The following is a 13,283-nucleotide window of genomic DNA, read 5'->3' on the forward strand; positions in this document are numbered from 1 at the left end:
GGGTCGGCGGTGGCTGTAAGGCCCTCGTTTCCCCCGGTTGGGGGGCCGTCGTTGGAATGACCTATGTTTAGTTGCCTGGACTGTCACACGGGTGTGACCGCGGGTTCGACCGCCATTGCTGTGGCCTTGGTTGTCTTCTTCTTGGGTGGCATCCTACCTCTGTTAGCACTTCTGTGTTTGAGTCTCCACAGATGGCGCGCTGTTGGTGCAAGAGTTCGTCTTCCCCTAGCAAGTACGGCGAGAGTTTCTTCTAAGGAGTAGACTCAAGCTTAAAGACGAAGTTTGAGTGGAAGGAACACCACAAATGTATTGATAGTAGAAAAATGGATCGGCCTGGGGGGAGTATCACAACATGGTTTAGCGCTTGGGCACCTTTGTGTACTATGTGTTGCCTTGAGCGTTCTCCTTTTGATCTCTCTTTCCCAGATGACCACTACCCCCTATTTATGTAGTGGTATGTAGCTTAGTGTACAAGTTATCATGATGTACAAATATCTATGACCTGACCGAATTACTGGGTTTTATCCCGAATAACTACTTTTTACCCTGCATAGAGGATAAATATCTATCATAGTAACTATTATGGTGCATGTACCCTGAGGGGTGAGCCGGTCCCCAATTGCGGCCTAGCGTCGCGCTATTAGGGGTGTCAGGATAACCTCCATTGTACTGGGGTGTTAGGGTGGCGTCCACTAACCTAGGTATTTAATTCCAGTTACTTCTTTGCAGGCAAAGGATGACTGACGTTCCCCTCCTGACCGATCTTTCTCGAGGCTTGATGACTCACCCTATAGCCTTTGTGAAGCCTGCCCGATCCCCAGAGATGGGGGCTCTGGGGGAGGCATGGCTCCGGGAGATAAAGGCTTCGAGAGGCATGCCTCTTGAAGTCCTCATCTCCAGGAGCCATACCTCCTGAAGCTTGCCCGATTCCCGGGAGATAGAGGCTTCGAGAGGCATGGCTCCGGGAGATAGAGGCTTCGGGAGGCATAGCTCTAGAAGATGGAGGCTTCAGGAGGTATGGCTCCTGGAGATGAGGACTTCAAGAGGCATGGCTCCTTAGGCATGGGCTAGCTGAACCATGGAGCCGTCGGAGGTGCTTAACAACGACCCCTAACAGCTACGAGGACATGCTATTTAACAGTGATGTCATAATCACTGACACCCTAAAAATAGTCTGTTTTTAATATTGTATTCCCATGTGGAAAGATTTTTTTAAAATAGCCAAAATATAAAAAATTCACGGATATCACTTACTTCCTCTAATTGCAAATGTAGGTCGTTTTAGACTTGTGCATAAGGATTAAGAAAATAGATCAAATAACCTTATTGCCTTTTATTTACTCTGTATTGGAAAAGATAACTCATTCATTTATGAGAGTAGTAACATTTATTAAATAAGAGAAAGACAGTAACAAAAGAGAAAAAAATGTATATAAATTTAATAATAATTTATATTTAAAGAATAGTTAAGAATATTAAAACGACCTATATTTACAACTAGAGGAGTATGATTCCAAAACACGACTGTGGTAGAGAACCTTATATATAACCCTCCTCAATCGAGCAAAGTAGTATCTCCAGATCCTACGATAAAGCCCAGCCTAATTTTGTTGCGAATCCGAATTGTATCGCCCTGGAATCCTGAAATGGGGAAGCCCGTGCCCTCGGCCCTGCCTCAGACTCCGCCTAGGACGACGCCGCCGGCGAAGTGGGCGGTCGACAGCTGGAGGACGAAGGAGGCGCTTCAGCAGCCGGAGTACCCCGACGCGGCGGAGGCGGAAGCGGTGTTGAAGGCGATCGAGAGCTTCCCGCCTATCGTGCTCGCCGGAGAGGCATGCCAGCTGGAGGAGCGCCTGGCGGCCGCCGCCATGGGCCGCGCCTTCCTCCTCCAGGGCGGCGACTGCGCAGAGAGCTTCAAGGAGTTCAGCGGCGACAACATCCACGATACCTTCCGCGTGCTCCTCCAAATGTCCGTGGTCCTCATGTTCGGTGCCCAGATGCCCGTCGTCACGGTACCCACCCACCATGCATGCAGCCACCTCCACAACACTGTTACATAAAGCACTGAAGAGATGTAATGGATGAATGCAACAATTGATATGTGTTGGATTGGTGCGTGCGTAGGTTGGCAGGATAGCCGGGCAGTTCGGGAAGCCAAGGTCGGAGGTGTTCGAGGTGCGGGACGGCGTGAAGCTGCTCAAGTACCGCGGCGACATTATCAACGGCCATGCCTTCGACGAGAAAAGCCGCACCCCCGACCCGCAGCGGATGGTCCGCGCCTACGCTCAGTCGGCCGCGACGCTGAACCTGCTCCGGGCGTTCGCCGCCGCCGGATGGTGCGCCGCCTCCATGCAGCGCGTTGCGCAGTGGGACCTGGATTTCGCAGAACGCGGTGAGCAGGGCGACAGCAGGTACCTTGAATTGGCACAGAGCGTGGATGAAGCCCTCGGCTTCATGGTTGCAGCTGAGCTAACGGCGGACCAGTCGTCATCGAAGCGCACCGAGTTCTGGACCTCGCATGAATGCCTCCTCCTACCATATGAACAAGCCCTGACCCGGCAGGACGACTCATCTGGTCTCTTCTACGATTCTTCTGCACACATGCTCTGGGTTGGTGAGCGCACTCGCCAGCTCGACGGTGCTCATGTCGAGTTCCTCAGGGGTGTCTCCAACCCTCTGGGCATCAAGGTCACTCAGTACCTAACTAGCTTCTAACTAAAGCCAATTTGGTTTCTTCTCGTCCAATTTAACAGACACTAATACACACGCGGATAGATGCTCATATATGCGAAACATGATTTAATTTGCAATATATATGCGGTTAATTGTAGGTGAGTGACCAAATGGAACCCATCGAGTTGGTGAAACTGATCGAGATACTGAACCCATCAAATAGGCCTGGGAGAATTACCATCATCACGAGGATGGGGGCGGAGAACATAAGGGCCAAGTTACCTCATCTCATCCGTTCTGTTCGCCGTGCAGGACAGATCGTCACCTGGGTCACTGATCCCATGCACGGTAACACTACCGTGGCTCCTTGCGGCGTGAAGATTCGTCACTTTGACTCCATTTTGGTATGTGCCATATATAGTTTGATACTAGGTACCAGTACTAATACCTTCATTCTATGCTTCAATCGTAAAAGTATCGTGAAATAATGATGTTTATGGTCACATTAAAAACTCAAAATACAGTTTCTCGTAGCATATTCGTCACCTATTCTTGGAGCTATATGAATAGACTAATATAATTAAGCATGGTCTTTTCGTCCAAACCAGGCTGAGGTACATGCCTTCTTTGACGTGCATGAGCAAGAAGGAAGCCACCCAGGAGGCATTCACCTTGAGATGACTGGGTAACATGTAACTGAGTGCATCGGTGGATCATGCAACATCTCATTTGACGACCTAAGTAGCCGTTACTACACTCACTGCGACCCCAGGCTGAACGTGTCCCAGTCCCTGGAACTCTCCTTCGTCATCGGCCAGAGGCTGAGGAAGCGCAGGATCAGGTGGTCATCGAAGCCCAACATTGTAACATCCCAAAATCTCAATTCAAGCTAAATATGAACGTTCTACTGCCCTTTCAAACGGGTTTCGGTGATGGGCGAATGTCCTTTGTAAGGCTTAATCTTGTCAGGTTCCTTGCTATTTATGCTATGTTTCTGCTGGAGTACCCTCTTTTGTTGGAGGTCCTGTATTCACCCAATACACTAAAAAATGAATCTTAACAAAACTCAATGCTGAAAATACTGTTTATCCAAAAGTTTCGGTGCAATCTGAAAGTTATGGGTATCCAGAAGCTCCAAATGAACTATGAATCTCAACAAAACTCAACAAAGAACACAACAAAAACTCGATACTGAAAATACTGTTTATCTAGAAGTCCTGCAATATGGAAGTTCTGGGTATCTGGAAGCTCTGGATGAACTCTGACTTTGGGTTCTCTGTGACGATTTAAAGCTAAAATCTGGAAGTTCCGGATTGGACTGCAAGTTCCAACCAAAATAGAACATTGATTCAAAAATTTAAAATTCAAACTTGAAAATCCAATCAATTATGGGTCTCATGATTGGAATCGAACACTAGGTTTCACAGCATATCAATCAATGACGCATCCCCACACAAGGATTGGATCTTGATAAAAAACCCCCAAATATAAAAAAGATAAACACCGGGTGAAGAAAATCTTCACGTTGATAGATAGGAGACCAGAGAATTTAATACTCAATTGTGTATATTTGTACGTGAATTTTATGCCTCCAGCAATGAAAAAAACCACTCCAACAAGGTGAGAAATTCCAGCTTAAACATGAAAACAAAAATCGCAACCGAAGGACGAAAAACTTGCAAACTCGCAAGGGAACCAATAGAGGGAAACTAAAAGGAGGTGCATTCAAGCACAAGAGTAAACATAAATTTCATTGCTTGCAGAGGTCAACCATATTTTAGACGAATTACAAAGATTTTTCCTTATAAAGCTCTAACCTAATATATAGGCTAAGCACTTCTCTTCTTCTCCTCTAGAATTAGCACAAAGCTCTCATATGAATTGCTCAAAAGGCTGGTTCACCCTCCCACATAGCCATATCCCTCTATTTATAAATCTTGTTAGTTTTCTTGGATGCCAAATTTCTTTATTACTAAAATATTCTTCTCCTGTAGTACACTCCTACCTACAACCGAGGGCATCTTGGTTCATTTTCTTCTCAATCAATCGGATGCCTTCATAACTTAGCTTCGCCTTGACGCAAGCTTCGTGATAATGCCACATGCACTTTCATCCTTCCCACAGTTTTGAGGCTAAACTACGAAACGCCTTGCATGCTTCTCAAAGCATGGATCATTACCACTTTCTTGACTTCAAGCAAGTCTCCCAATGTCGACACATATACCCTGTCTTGTGATCTTGACCGCCGGCAAGTCTTTCCTGCTCCCGATCCCTCGGGCCACCTTGTCACTTGCACCGGTATCTCTTCCGCTTGACTTTGTCAACATGCCATCTCCATCTATCTTCCATACTTGACCTCCATGTGTACAGCTAGGATCACCCTTCAATCCGTTCGGTCTCCTCGATCATCCGGCACCAAACACCCCGCTTGGCCCCGATCATCCCACAATCGTCCGCTAAGTTGCATCTGAAAGGATCGAATGGCCCAAGAGGGGGGGGGGTGAATTGGGCGCTAATTAAAACTTCTACCGCTTAAACAAATAAAATCTTAGCCTAGATAAGAGAGAATGCGATTACGTGATTTAAACTAGGACAAGGCAACTAAATAAGCAAAATAACCAAGAGAGAGAATTTTAAAGAAGGACTCGCAATAGCAAAGATACTCAAAGTAAAATGCGGGAAAGTAAATAGTTGGAGAAGAGAACACCGATATTTTCCCGAGGTTTCGAGAAGTTGGCACTTCCTCCTAGTCCTTGTTGGAGCATCCACCAAGGATGTAGCTCCCCCTTGAGTCATCAAGACTCAAGTGCTCCCTCTTGATTGCCCCTTCTCCATCTCCGGATTGGCGGGCACCAAACCAAGTACATCATCTCTTCCCGGGGCTCCCACAAGTCCTCCAAGAGCTCACCGAGAAAACCTCCGATCACCAAGACCGTCTAGGTGTTGCCAACCACCAAGAGTAACAAGCCTCAAGCTTCACTTGACAAAGACCAAGCCTAGACAACAGCTAGATGCACACTTGTTACTCTTCAAGCACTCAAGAAAGTCCTTAATCCTCAACTAAGAACTTAGAATTGACACAAGTGCTATATCTCTTGCTTCTAAATGACACACCAAGTGTATGAGCTGCTACAGGGTCGCAAGAGATGGAGAGAGGTCCAAATGAGTGGGTATTTATAGGCTAAGGATCAAAAATTAGCCATTGCCTAACAATCCAGAACTTTTTCTTAACGCCGGAAGGTCCGGTGTGAATAACACGCTTCACAACGGAATATCCGGTGCTAATACTTCTGACAAAATAGCCGTTAACTGTTCCATTAGCCGTTAAACCTCCGGTGATTAATCCTGTCTTACAGCGGATCATCCGGCGCATTGAAATGGGCCAGATGATAGTTTACAACCTCTCTGTATAAATTCATCCGGTGATCATATTTTGCTACGCCGGACTATCCGGTGTGTAGAATTAGTTCTCGACTTCATCGCTCTCTATTTATCCGGTGATTTCACCTATCGAACGCCGGACTATCCGGCGTGCTCTTCAACAATTTTTCAAGTCAGAACTTTTAGGAATTTGCTCCGACGAACTCACTCTGATACAGAGGATCATCCGGTGAACTGAAATTTCGTTGATTTTATCTATTTCAAAACAATTTTGAGTTCTACCTTCGAGATTCGGAACCAATGATTTTTTGAGGTTAGCCTAGTAATGGAAAGTCACAAGTGTGCATCGACTATGTCTAGACTCTCCTAAGTCAAGCTACAACTCTTAACCTCTCTTTATAGTACGGTCAAAAGACTAAGTAGAAAAAGAACCTATACTACTCTAAGTGTCCTTCATCTCCTTGTGATACTTAGATCTAGTAGATCCTTATCCTTCACGTTCCGGTCCTTTGATCATCATATAAGTCTTTTAACGAGCAAGAGTGTAAAGGCATCATTGACAATTAAGTTTTTCTTTATCCTTTATGCTGCTTAAAGGCTGAAATGTTAGTCACAATGATATGGTTGTCATTAATCACCGAAACTCTTACCTTTTTCTTAGGGGCCTAGATGCTACAATCTCCCCCTTTTTGGTTATTGATGACAACACATATATTAAAAAGATGTGAAATTTAAGTGCAATTTACAAAAACTATGCAATCATCGGCATATATCAATTTGAATAAGAAAAAGTAATACAAAAAAAATAGGAATTAAGCGCATAGAAAGATAATGTAATGACAGACAAAAACACATCCATATAAAACCAAATGGCCTACCATTACATCAAAAAATCAAAAGATCCAATAGACCAAAACAAAGACTACCCAAAGATCTAAGCTCTCTCCCCCTGAATCAAAAGTCTACAGCTACCTGCAGCTACTCTCTCACTACCCACTCCCCCTATCACTAGACTCTCCCCCTTTGGCATCGAAGCACCAAAAAGAGGAAACTAGGACACAACTAAAAATCTGGAGCGGTAGGAGACTAAGGATCTGTGGTAGAAGAGGGGGCTACGACGAACTGGGAGCCATCTGAAGGGTTGCGGGTAGGCTACGCTAGCACAAAATAAATTTTCTCTACCGCATTCAACCAGGAAGCCATGCGAGTAGGGGATCATGAATCGTTACCACTTGACGAGCAGTGCAGCGGAAGAAGAGTTGGAGCAGACCAATCCAACGTCGTGCGCGTCAAGTAGTCGATCGTCAACCTCGTCCCGAGCACGTCCCGAGCACCTTCCGAGTACTCGCGGGTACGTCCCGAGTACTCCCGAGCAGATCAGCACCACAATAGTAGCAGCGCCTCCACGGTATCCACACGTACAACGATGGAATCGCCGTGCGCCGGTGTGCTAGCACCGCGCGCCCGGCTAGGGTTTCGAAGGGAGTTCGGGAATAGGAGGCGGCTAGGGTTTCTAAAGAACACACTGCGCCTTGGCCCCTGCCTATTCTTATATAGAGCACGCTAATGGGCCTTTAATCAACATTAAAGCCCATTATAACTCTAAACCCTAATGGTCCTTTAATCAACATTAAAGCCCATTAGCAGATCCAATCCGCAAACTCGATCGCCTCTAGGGCATATTACCAACAATCTCCCACTTGCACTAGAGTTAGCACAAGTTTTATATTCCATCCCCTTAAGTGTGTGACCCGTTAGGTTCATGTGTAAACGGCCGCTATCCGGAAACCCTTTTCCGAATTGCAAGTCAATAGCGGTACCTAGCAGGACATGTTGACTCCCGAATGCACACAAAGATCATATCGGCTGAACCTTGATATACTCATGCACCAATCCCTTTACCACACGATACCAGTCAAGCTCAAGGCGAGATTCGTGCCACCCTTGTGATAGCTCGACCATTCACTCGATCAAGTAGTGGATTCACCATGATTAACTCTTTAATCACATTGGCATGGCCATGCACTTTCCAATCCAACTACCTCGAGGGGCCCAGAGATATCTCTCCCGTTATTTAGGAGGGGTAAATTCCATCTTGATCACTCACATCCCACGACATGTTTCATAACATACCCGAAAGCAACCTTTATAACTACCCAGTTACGGAATAGCGTTTGGAAGCTCCTAAGTGTGTTACTACACATTCTGGAATCAATGATGATCTCAGGTCAAAGGATTCTGTAGGTACACCATTTGAGATAACAACTGATGGCACATTAAAAATAACAATCCCAGCAGTATCTCAGGGTGGGTCTATCCAACATCATGTTCTCTAACATGTGTCCACATTACTGATTTGATATTTCCATATCTATGATCCGTGAAACATGATCATCATTCAGTCAAATGTGCTAATCTATAAATCATTATTGTCCCACACAATGATATGAGATTAGGGACTATTTAGAATAACATCATAAAAACAAAGAGTTTCACAAACAAGTCACATACTTGCTGATCAATGTAAATGATAATTATTCATGGAACCAGATAACAATTATCCAAAAGTACATTAGCATAGACAGAACACATTCTCTCACATGCACTAGAGTCTATCCCGCAAGTATCTAATACCCATAGAGCTCAAGTGTGCCTCATGCTTGGGCTGTGAGAGAGGCTTCGTCAACGGATCAGCAATATTCAAATCCGTGTGCACCTTGCATATTTTTACATCACCTCTATCAATAATCTCTCGAATGAGGTGATAGCGCCGAAGTATGTGCTTGGACTTCTGGTGCGACCTAGGCTCCTTGGCTTGTGCAATGGCACCACTATTGTCACAATAGAGGTCCATTGGACTGGACGCACTAGGGACCACACCCAACTCAGAAACAAATTTTCTGATCCAAACAGCCTCTTTTGCAGCTTCCGAAGCTGCGATATACTCAGCCTCCGTCGTGGAATCAGCAACCGTTTCTTGCTTGGAACTCTTCCAACTCACCGCACCTCCATTAAGGCAAAACACAAAACCAGACTGCGATCTCGAGTCGTCCTTGTCGGTTTGGAAGCTAGCATCGGTGTAACCATTTACAACGAGCTCCTCCTCACCTCCATAGACTAGGAACATATCCTTAGTTCTTCTCATGTACTTGAGGATACTCTTTACAATAGCCCAGTGACATTCACCTGGGTTCGATTGATATCTGCTCGTAACACTTAGAGCATAGGAGACATCTGGGCGTGTACAAAACATAGCATACATGATGGACCCGATAGCAGAAGCATACGGGATCGCACTCATCCTCTCGAGCTCATCAGATGTCTTAGGACATTGATTCTTGCTGAGAGTGATGCCATGTGACATTGGCAAGAAACCTTTCTTGGAATCCTGCATATTGAACCGATTCAATACCTTGTCAATGTACGTGCTCTGGCTTAATCCGAGTAGTCTTTTCGACCTATCTCTATAGATCTTTATGCCCAATATGTATGCTGCCTCTCCTAAATCTTTCATTGAAAAACTCTTTTGCAATGAAGATTTGACAGCATCGAGCATTGGAATATTATTTCCGATCAATAATATGTCATCCACATATAAGACCAGAAACACAAGTGCGCTCCCACTAGTCCTTTTGTAAACACAAGGCTCTTCTTCATTCTTGATGAAACCAAACCCTTTGATCACTTCATCAAAACGAAGATTCCAACTCCGAGAAGCTTGCTTTAGTCCATAGATGGACTTTTGCAGCTTGCAAATCTTCCCAGCATTTTTCGGATTTACAAAACCTTCAGGCTGTGTCATGTACACATCCTCACTTAGGTTTCCATTAAGGAAAGCCGTTTTGACATCCATTTGCCATATCTCGTAGTCGAAATATGCAGCAATTGCTAGGAGAATCCGAATAGACTTTAGCATTGCGACGGGCGAAAACGTTTCATCATAATCAACACCTTGAATTTGCCTGAAACCTTTCGCCACCAATCGTGCCTTATAGATGTGAACATTTCCATCAACGTCTATCTTTTTCTTAAAAACCCATTTACACTCGATAGTTTTCACACCATCAGGTGGATCGACCAAGTTCCAAACTTGGTTTTCTCGCATGGATTCTAACTCGGATCTCATGGCTCCAAGCCATTTTTCGGAGTCTTGTCCCACCATTGCTTCCGAGTAAGTCTTAGGTTCATCATTGTCCAACAATAATATGTCGCGCTGCCCCGTGGTTAGGAACATAAACCGCTCGGGTGCACGACTGAACCTTTCCGACCGACGTGGGGCTGGTGTCTCGACAACAGGTTCTGCAACATCTTGCATACCGAGTTGTGGTTCAATAGGAGCTGAAACACTTTCAAGTGGTTCCCGAATTTCTTCGAGTTGCACCGTGCTCCCACTAACTCTCTTCGCGAGAAACTCTTTCTCAAGAAAGACACCATTCCGGGCGACAAACACTTTGCCTTCTTCCCGGTTATAGAAATAATATCCTTTGGTTTCCCTAGGATACCCCACAAAGAAGCATTTATCAGATTTGGGAGTGAGCTTATCAGACGACAAACGTTTTACATAAGCCTCACAACCCCATATCTTAAGGAAAGACAATCCGGGATGCTTCCCGGTCCATATCTCATATGGTGTCCTCTCTACAGCCTTAGATGGAACCCTGTTTAACGTGAAAGCAGCAGTTTCTAGAGCGTATCCCCAGAAGGACAATGGAAGATCAGATTGGCTCATCATCGACCGGACCATGTCTAACAAAGTTCGGTTCCTCCGCTCGGACACCCCATTCCATTGTGGCGTACCCGGTGGAGTCAATTGTGGAACGATTCCACATTGCCTTAGATGATCACCAAATTCATGGCTCAAATATTCACCTCCACGATCTGATCGCAGAAATTTAATTGTCTTGCCTATATGATTTTGTACTTCATTCTGGAACTCCTTGAACTTTTCAAAGGATTCAGACTTGTGCCTCATTAGGTAGATGTAACCATATCTACTAAAGTCATCGGTGAAAGTAATGAAATACTGAAAACCACCTCTAGCTGTAGAACTCATCGGTCCACATACATCTGTATGTACTAGGGCCAATAATTCATTTGTCCTCTCACTTCGACCAGTGAAAGGCGTCTTAGTCATCTTGCCAAGTAAACAAGACTCGCATGTATCAAATGATTCGAAATCAAATGAATGTAGAAGACCATCTTTATGGAGCTTCTGCATACGCTTCTCATTTATATGACCTAATCGACAATGCCAAACAAAAGTGGGATTCAAATCATTAAGCCGAGGCTTCTTTGTATCAATGTTATAGATAGTTATATCCTCAAGATCCAATATATATAATCCATTTACTAATGGACAATTACCATAGAGCATACCATTCAAAAATATCGAACAACACTTGTTCTTTATTATGAATTCATAACCATCTTCTTCCAAACATGAAGAAGAGATAATGTTTTTGCCCAAGGCAGGAATATAATAACAATTATTTAATTCCAAAACTAATCCTGAGGGTAGCGATAAGGAGTAAACGCCAACGGCCAACGCAGCAACTTTTGCACCATTACCGACGCGAGCATCCAATTCGCCTCTTGCACACTTCCTAGTCCTTTTCAGTCCCTGCAACGATTTGCAAGTATGAATCATTGATCCGGTATCAAATACCCATGAATCATCAGGACGAGTAGCAAGATTAATTTCAATAACATTTATACCTGAAGAGGAAGTCTTACTTCCCTTCTTCTTTTTGAGTTCTTCCAAGTACAATTTGCAGTTCCTCCGCCAATGACCAGTCTTATGGCAGTGGTGGCAAGTGTTAGAAGCGGCAGGGCTAGCCTTGGGCTTTCCAACAGGTTTAGGCTTAGAACTCGAGATCTCATCCGAAGTTTTAGCCTTACCCTTGCGCTTTCTCTTCTTGCTATCCTTTTGAACCATCATCACATGACTAGAGCTCTTCTTAATACTTTCCTCAGCAGTTTTTAGCATCCCATGCAATTCAGCCATGCTTTTCTCCATGCTGTTCATATGAAAGTTCAAAATGAACGGCTCGAAGCTCGCAGGGAGCGACTGGAGAATTACATCCGTAGCCAACTCAGGGCTAAGGGGAAAACCAAGTTTTTCCAGGCTCTCAATGTAACCAATCATTTTGATCACATGAGGACTGACTGGACTGCCTTCTGTTAACCTACACGCAAACAAGGACTTTGAGGTGTTGTACCTCTCGGCCCGAGCTTGGTTCTCAAACATGCCTCGGAGTCCCACAATCATATCATGGGCATCCCTGTTCTCATATTGCTTCTGAAGCTCAGAGGACATACAGGCAAGCATGAGGCAGCTAACATCCAGTGAATCGTTGGTGTGCTTCTCATAAGCCCTCCGATCCGTGGCAGGAGCATTATCAGCTGGTTCATCAGGATAGGGGACCTCTAGAACATATTCCTTTTTCTCTTGTTTGAGAACAATTCTCAGATTTCTATACCAATCAATAAAGTTTGTTCCAGAAAGCTTCTCTTTTTCAAGAATCGATCGCAAATTAAAACTGGAAGTGTTACTAGCGGCCGGTGCCATAATCTACAACAGAAAATGCAGGTTCAGCACTATGCCTATGTGAATCTTCTATTAAACAATTTAACAAAAGATACTCCACTATATGTGTTTTCCCTCTAACAACATATAGATGATCAAGATCCATATTCAACTAAGTTCTAGTGAGCTTTGGCATCACTGCTAGAAACTTAGTGACATAGGTAAGCAACGCCTTGCTAATCACATCCCTATGTGACTCTTATTTGCTGGGTGGCATCGAATGCCCCGGCGCCCAACACCATGCCCCAAAGCCCAAAACCGTTTTGATAGCTTTATCAAGTAAACCAATACTATGCGTGTGGATGTCCGACATCCACTCTAACTGGTTAAGATAAATGATGGCACCCTGCTTTGGCAGACCTACCATACAATGATCAAAACCTTTGTAGGTGCAGCTATTGGAAGGGCATCAATTACTCTTGATTTTTCTGAGGGAAACTACTCTATCATGAAAATCATATCCACCACATATAAAACATGAAAGAATAGTATGACAGGAACATAAAAACATCACAGGCAATCATATTAACTGTGACATAGTATGGCCCCTTCACATGGTGATCTTCATCGCCACGGTTCCTGTCCTCCGGGTCATCATGCTTCAAATCTCCATGATCTTGTTCTAGTCTATTACACCTAATAG

At 44.6% G+C, this 13,283-nt stretch overlaps 1 pseudogene; it reads left to right on the forward strand.

Moving 5' to 3' along the window:
- Positions 1–1,646: 1,646 nt before the first annotated feature.
- On the forward strand, positions 1,647–5,929 carry LOC133903186 (phospho-2-dehydro-3-deoxyheptonate aldolase 1, chloroplastic-like; annotated as a pseudogene).
- The last annotated feature ends 7,354 nt before the right edge of the window (positions 5,930–13,283 follow it).

The sequence above is a fragment of the Phragmites australis genome, chromosome 21 (genome assembly GCF_958298935.1).
Source record: "Phragmites australis chromosome 21, lpPhrAust1.1, whole genome shotgun sequence".
NCBI lineage: Eukaryota > Viridiplantae > Streptophyta > Magnoliopsida > Poales > Poaceae > Phragmites > Phragmites australis.